A 7,732-nucleotide genomic window follows, 5' to 3' on the forward strand; every position below is an offset into this window, starting at 1 on the left:
AGAGAAAGCTGGAGGGGCTTCTTTTCCACAGAGAAACTTTGCTAGCGAAAAACACGACGTGCGGGGCGCCAAGCCGGCCCGACGGATGTCGGCAAACTCTTGGGCGCCGTCTGCTGCCGGGGTCCTGCCTGGCTCGCAGTTCCAGCTGTGAGAGGTCGGTGGCTTCAGGAACAAAGGCACCGATGGCGGGGCTGCACGAAATGGGAGAGACAGCTGGGGCCAAACAAAACCAGCCTGCGAGTTCCAGGGCGGGCAGATAAGGATGCTCGGTGCACAGAGGCGCGACAAAAAGGGGCTTGGGCCAACCTTCAGAAGCACTTCTCATCACGACCTCTGGACTCTGGAGGGAGCCACAGCTTTCCTCTTCGCCAACAGCAGCAGACCCCCAGTTCTACCCCGCCCTCCCTAACTAGCTCGCTCCCACACTCGCTCTAGCCAGGCGGTTAAGCAGGAGTGTCTCTCTCAGCCTCAGGGTTGAATTTCCCTGGGTCCTATTGCCCTACAGATTTTATCACGGTGGGGCTGGGGAGAGACCTGGGGGGCAATTGGGCTGTAGAGTTTCCTTTCCAAGCGAGAGTGTATGTAGCAGAAGGAAGAAAGAGAAAGAGGGAATGTCAAAGAGAGACTCAAGGTCAGCCCACAGACCCATATTATATGCCTTGATTTCTCCACTTGCAAAGTGAGGCCAGGATGGGAACTTTAGAATGAACTTTCAGGTCTTTGGCTGTAAGGTTCTGAAGAGGTGCCAAATTCTAAATAGACTGGAGAGGAGCCAGGAGAGCTGTTAATAAAAACTGAGAGGGGTGTCTTAAAGAGCTCTGAAAATTGCCTAGATTCTTAAGAGCAATCTTCCCCCACCTCGCTGAGCTTTTGTTTTTGTGCCTTCATTTGCATAATTCTAAACCCCAGGGGAAAAGAGAAAACATCTGCCTCCTGGTAATAATATAAATATAGCAGAGCCTGTGCCAATCTCCTTTTGCTGCAGGAAGTCAGTAAAAAGGAGCTATGTGAGGAGTGGCCAAGTAGCAGCCACCAAAATGATGGTTTCAAGAAAGGCTTAGTCTTGCTGTTGTATTGGTTTTTAGGATTCCTGCAATTGCTGTCTCCTTTCCCCAGGGCTGATTCAAGAACAGATCAGCTTCAAAAGGTTGTTGCTTTTGAAGCAGATGTCCCATCTTGGTCTGTACCTGTGTTAGCTGCTGGGTTAGGAGGCTGACGCTTCCTCCTTTCTGTTTCACAAGGCGGGGCAATGCTATCTGAGAACACTTCATAGTGTTGATGGCTTGGGCCTTTCCAAAAGGCACAAAGTTTTCTGCCAACAGTATACAGTGCAGAACTTCTTGTGGGCTTCTTCAGGACCTATTCCCAAGATGGATCACAAGTAGGGTGAGAAACTCATCTGTTTGCTGAGTTGGGATGAGTTGGCCACCCTGACATGGGAGACTGAAACTAGGAAGACTGTAGAATCTCCATGTTTTTCTTTTAGCCTCTCCTCCTTCTTCCTTGTGCCCTTGTCATTCCCCAAATACACAAATCTACACTGCCTTCCTACTTTGTTCCAATATGATTCCTTCTGTCTGACATTTAAGGCTCTCTGTAATCATCAGACTATTTTCCTCTCCAACTTCATCGCCCACGCTACCCTGCCACACCCTTTGCTCCAGTCCAGCAGGTTTTCTCACTTAATCACACTTGCCTTGCTCTCTCAGCGCCTTGTTGAGGCCGTTTACAACCCCCTTCACTCTTTTCTGCATTAGCCCCAAACCTAAGCTTCTTTCAAGGGTCAGTTCAAGTATTACCTCCTCCAGGAAGCCTTCCCTCACCTCCCCAGCTCTCACTTTTCCCTCTTTGTGCTACTGGCATGTACTCTCTTGCTCTAGTCCTTCGACTCTTTCTGTTTGCCCTGCCTCCTAAACAGAAGTGTAGACTCAGGGAGGGATGCTCAAGTAATGTTTAATGTGGTTCTTGTTGATGATAGTGATTAACAAATAGTGATGATGATGAAGCTTCCTCCCCTGTGTTTCCTCCAGGAAAACATACAAGACTCAGGCACACTCATCTCTAAAAGCTGTAGCCACTGTAGCTGGAGCATAAAGTCCTGCGGGGCACCTACTGCCTCAGTCAGCCATTCAGCTCACAGAGGATGTCAGCCCACATGATCTCTCCCTTCTCAGAGCTCCTACAGCACTTTTTTGGGTCAATCCCACAGTTTAGCACCAGATTACAAACTATTTCAAGTATATTAATCTTTATTTCACCACTAAATTACCATAAGCTCCTTGGAGGCAGAGACCCTACTGTTACATTTGTTTTGGATTCCCCCAAGGTTGACATATACGCGTAAATCTCCTGCCATTTGATCCCCCCTCACCCGCTAGCTTCTCTGTTTTCAGCCCTAGGACTCTCCGGCGCTTTAGGTCACTAAATCCTCTGGTCTCTTATTTCCTTGTTCCTTTTGCCCTGCTGGGAGAAACTGACTGAGAATTTGCCCTGTTTCTGTCCAACTCTCCTTCCTCTTTTAGACAATCTCTAGACTCCAGCCCTTTACTCTTCTTAAGACTACAGACCTGGAAATGTTGATACTCATGAGACTGCTGAGGACCTGGGAACCCCTTCCCCATTAAGAGCACTGTTCTCCCAAGGACTGATCATCTGAGGTGATAACCCCATGCTTCCCCTTGAATGCTAGGCCGTGTTCAGGGGTTTGGTTCTGCAAGAAAGGGAGACCCAAGATTTGACTCCCCCTACCTCCAGCCCCCGACTCAGCAGGAACAGAGAACGGGTCTAAAAGCAGTTTGATCGAAAAGCTCTTGGCGTATTTATCAGCTTTCAGAACCCCTCTGAACTACATAAGCTTCAGAGATAGGTCTGAGCTTACAAAGCCCCTGCAGCCAGAGCTGATTCATAAGAGGTAGCTGGCTGGCATCCGTGAGGGAAGAGGAGAAGAAGGAGAGAGATGTGCTGCAAGTGGCTGATAGTCCAGTCACAGAACACTATCTGGTGAAAGGTGATGGACAAGGCCTGGAGAATCAGTAGTTAGGATGGAAGAATGGCTTCCGTCTGCAGAATGCTCGGTTTGGACTGTTAGAAACCTTAAAAGATATGTAATGCAAAATCAGTCAGGTATCCTCTGGGCCTTCTCTTTTTGCTCTAAGCTCCCTGAGGACAAAGACTTTTGATTATCCTTTTCCAAGCCACTCCCTCACCATCCATTTTCCAAAGTGGCTGCACCATTTTACATTGCTATCAGCACTGTGTTTCTCCACATCCTCAACAGCACTTATCTTTTTTCATTATAACCATCCTAGTGGTTTTTGATTTGCATTTCCCTGATGGCTAAATTGATTGATTGATTGATTGTGTGTGTGTGTGTGTGTGTACAAGGTCGTTTGAACACTAGCTGGCCACACTCATTCAGTTATTTCAATAAACATTTATTTGTAATAGCAGTAAGACAAAGATCTCTGCTCTCAAGGGGTTCACAGAGTGTAATGGTATAATAGACATTTGTCCTTTTAGGGGTGTCGCTGTACAGCATTTGAACCCCTTTATCTGGGGGAGAGGACACAGGACTCTTGCTAAGAAGCAGGGCCCCCTTGTAGTTGGGGCACAGGCATGTGACTTAGGCTCCCTCAATCCAAGGGTCCATCCCTTGAATTGGGAGCCAGTGACCCAAAGAAGTGGACAATCTTCTCCAATTCAGACAGTCATGAAAATGTGCCTCTTGGTTCTTCCAATGTGGGAAGTGTCGTTGACCTTTGCCCCAGCTGCTGTGCTTTAAATTCACCCCAATATTTGCTGCTTTGTTCTGAAGCCACACTGCTCCCAGCCAGTTACTGAGCACAGCAGGGATACTAAGTCAGGTCCATTTCTGGGAGACACAGGACTATGTGGCCTGTGACTGTGGCAACAGAACTCCCCATCAGCCTGGTCGAACTTTATTAGCACTGCACTTCAGTCTACGACACTTCCTACCTAACCTTCTTCTTTCCTTCTCTCATCCATAAAGGTCAGATTTACACTGCAGTTTAACACCTCTCCCAGCTTCCTCTGGCTCCCTCCCTGTGTTCTCTCACTGACATTTTCCCCAATAAATCTCCTGCATATCTAACCCCAGCTTGGTTTCTGCATCTCTGAGGACCTAAGCCAACCCACTAATGGTGCTAGCATGGTGGTAGTAATGGTGACAGCTGTGATGTTGGCTGTGTAGCCCTGAGTCTGGTTCTCCAGTCCAACCTGTGATTCTGGGAGCTATTCAATATGCTTTTAAGACAAGCATTTCCTGCTTAAATTAGCCAATCAATCTCTGTTGCTCACAACTAAGAACCCTCTGGATTATAGGGGAAGGGACAAAAACATTCAACTACAATACAGTGTGACAAGGGTTATGACAGAAGCACAGAATCTGTGGAAGCACATAGGAGGCACCTAACCCAGTCTTTATATCCTCTCAAATGAAATATCCATATGCCACCTGGAATTGCTGCTCAGTTCTTCTCACTAATTTTACAGGCCACTCCAAATTCAAAGGCTCACAACCACCTTCTCAATTTACCATTCCTTAGGAAGTAGTTCTCATAGTTACATTCACATAAGAATTATTTAGGAAAGAAGACTACTTGCAGATTCCAGGGCCCCATCCTTCGAGTAATGCAAGTGCTCAGAGGATCATAACTTGAGAAAAACTGTCCCAGGGATAGCTCTACAATCTGTTCCTAAAACAATTTTATCCATCATCATAGTGTGCATTTCATAAATACTGGCAGCAGTTGACCCCTCTGTGGCCTGAGCCAAAGTGAAGATAGACTTAAGAGTCAGTCCACACACGGGTCCTTGATTTCCTTGGGCTGCCCATGAAGAATATCACCTGTAGTTTGCTCCCTAGCACAATTCAGTAAGAATTAAACTATCCGCATACACTTTCATTATCTTTCCTATTGGGCACATTATATGCTTGTTGGACCTTAAGGTGTTCGACCTTATGGCCAAGGAAAGGAGATATTCCAGCCGTGCCAAGAGGTGAAAGGGACTCCCCTACACTATAGGATGACTCAATGGATGAACTAAGAGTAGAAAGCTTGTATAAGATCATAAATTTTATGCCATTACCAGACATCCTTCCCAGTACTCCTGCCTCTCCTACTTGGCTTTACTACTAAAGGGTCCCCCAACGGTCAAGGACTTCAGTTCTAACTTTTAAAAAAGATGCAGGGGGCTTCCCTGGTGGCGCAGTGGTTGAGAGTCCGCCTGCCGATGCAGGGGTCGTGGGTTCGTGCCCCGGTCCAGGAAGATCCCACATGCCGTGGAGCGGCTGGGCCCATGAGCCATGGCCACTGAGCCTGCGCGTCCAGAGCCTGTGCTCCGCAACGGGAGAAGCCACAACAGTGAGAGGCCCGCGTACTGCAAAAAAAAAAAAAAGATGGAGTTGTTATTATTAGTGGGAGAAGTCAGAGCAGCAGGGAAAAGTAGGATAAATTAGGTTGGCAAAGTCAGATCCCGGGAAGAGAAATCATGTAAACACAGGGTAGTGAGATCACAGTGGGCCAGATAATGCACAGTCCTGCCTGGCAGGACAGAAATCAGGCCACACCAAATCTCTCTGATCCACAGCAGTGTGGTGTAGTAAAAAGACCTACATTATAGACTGGAGTAAAACACTGTGGGTTTTAATCCTGGATCTGCTTCTAAATCTTTGTGTGATCTTGGTCCTCTCTGGGATCTCCAAGATTCTGTCTAGCTTAACATTCCATGACATCTGTGTAGTTAGGCATGGCTAGGCCTCCTAGAACCTTTGATTCCACACGTAGTACTGTGGTTTTATCGCCACCAAGCAACTGAACAAGCCAATGACCCAAGTGTCCTAATCAATTTCTCCTAGAGATATACTCTCACATGTGAAATATAATATGTATAAGCATGTTTATAATAGCCAAAGGTTGGACACTACCTAAACATCCACCAACAAAGAACTGCTTAAATAAATTCTGGTATATCTATAATAATTATGGAACGCTGTGCAGCCATGTAGCTATAAAGAAGCTCTTTATGTACTGATATGAAACAGCCTTCTATGTAAAAAGTGAAAAAAAGTAGGGTGCAGAATAGCATTTATGGTATGCTACAATTGTATAAAAATTAGGGGTGTACATATACAAATATGCATAGAATATCTCAGGAAGGATACACGAGAAACTGGTAACAGTGTCTGACTCCAGCGAAGGGAAATGGACAATGAGGGAGATGGTAGTAGGGAAAATAAATATTCATCTGTTCAAAACATAAAAAAAGAACCTTAACCAGCCATGTCACAAACCCATCTTTTTCAACCATCTAGCAGAACGTAAGTGAACAAAGTTGGGAGAGACTTTGTTTCTGAAAGCAGAAAGAAGAGTCTAAGGCAATTTCTTGGCTCAGCCTGTCTCAGAAGTGTGTAGGTAGCTATGATGGGTCTTCAGCTGTTTCCTTCCCTCTCTGCCTTCAAGCCTGAAGGTGCATCTTGAGAGTTGCTTCAGGCAGCTGACTGTCAACAGAAACTGGAGAGACTAGGAGAAGCTTCTATTCGGGTGAGGCCTGGAAGAAAAGTGAAGCAGAAGCCAAAAGTTCACAAACTACCCAGTAGGCATCTAAAGAGAATTTCTCATTCCTTGAAAAAGCTGCCACTGCACCCAGAGTACATCGTGAGCTCACTGACACCAGATGAGATATATATCTTTGCATTATCAGTCCCCTACAAGAACAAAAAAGAGTTCACTCTTTTTTTCTGAAATGAATATCATAAAGAGCATTCACTGAAAGCTAGTAGCAATATAAAAAGTACAAAGTTTTAAAAGATATATAATTCATAGCCAAGAACTAACCATAGATTAAAACATTCAGTGGCAAGAACAATTTGTCCTCTATTTAGACTTATTTTATGAAGGATAATCATATGTTAAATTTAGTGAAGAATTATGCTTTGAAATACAACTCATTAAGCAAAAAGTCTAGGGCTTGGGTTTAATATTCTGGATGGGCAAATTTACACTTTGTTGGTGAAGATTAGCTTTAACTGTTATATAACTTGGAATAAATGAAAGAGCTCTTAGTTTTATTATTATTAATTTTCTTTATTTTTTTTTTGGCTGCGTCGGGTCTTAGTTGTGGCACGTGGGATCTTTTGTTGTGGTGCGCGGGCTTCTCTCTAGTTGTGGTGTGCGGGTTTTCTCTCTCTAGTTGTGGTGCATGGGCTCCAGAGTGCGTGGGCTCTGTAATTTGTGGCACGCGGGCTCTCTCGTTGAGACATACGAGCTCAGTGGTTGTGGCACATGGGCTTAGTTGCCCCACGGCATGTGGGATCTTAGTTCCCCGACCAGGGATCGAACCCACGTCCCCTGAATTGGAAGGCAGATTCTTTACCACTGGACCACCAGGGAAGTCCCAAGAGCTCTTTAGTTTAAATAATATTAATACCAGCATTAATTGAGTGCTTATTATGTGGCAGGTACTGTTGTAAGTCGTTTATGATATCATTTAATACTCACAATGCCCTTATGGGATGGGGCTATGATCATTTCCAGCTGACAGATAAGGACATTGAAGCGCAGAAAAGTTAAGTGGTTTGTCTGAGCTAAAACAGCTTAGATAGTACAGCTGGGATTTGAGCCTAGGCAGTCAGGCTGAGGTGCCTGGGCCCTAGTCATTTAAAACAACAAACAAATTGTGTGGAAAATTCAAATAGGGCCTGCAGGGAAAT

The sequence above is a fragment of the Hyperoodon ampullatus genome (assembly GCF_949752795.1).
Source record: "Hyperoodon ampullatus genome assembly, chromosome: X".
NCBI classification, from domain to species: domain Eukaryota; kingdom Metazoa; phylum Chordata; class Mammalia; order Artiodactyla; family Ziphiidae; genus Hyperoodon; species Hyperoodon ampullatus.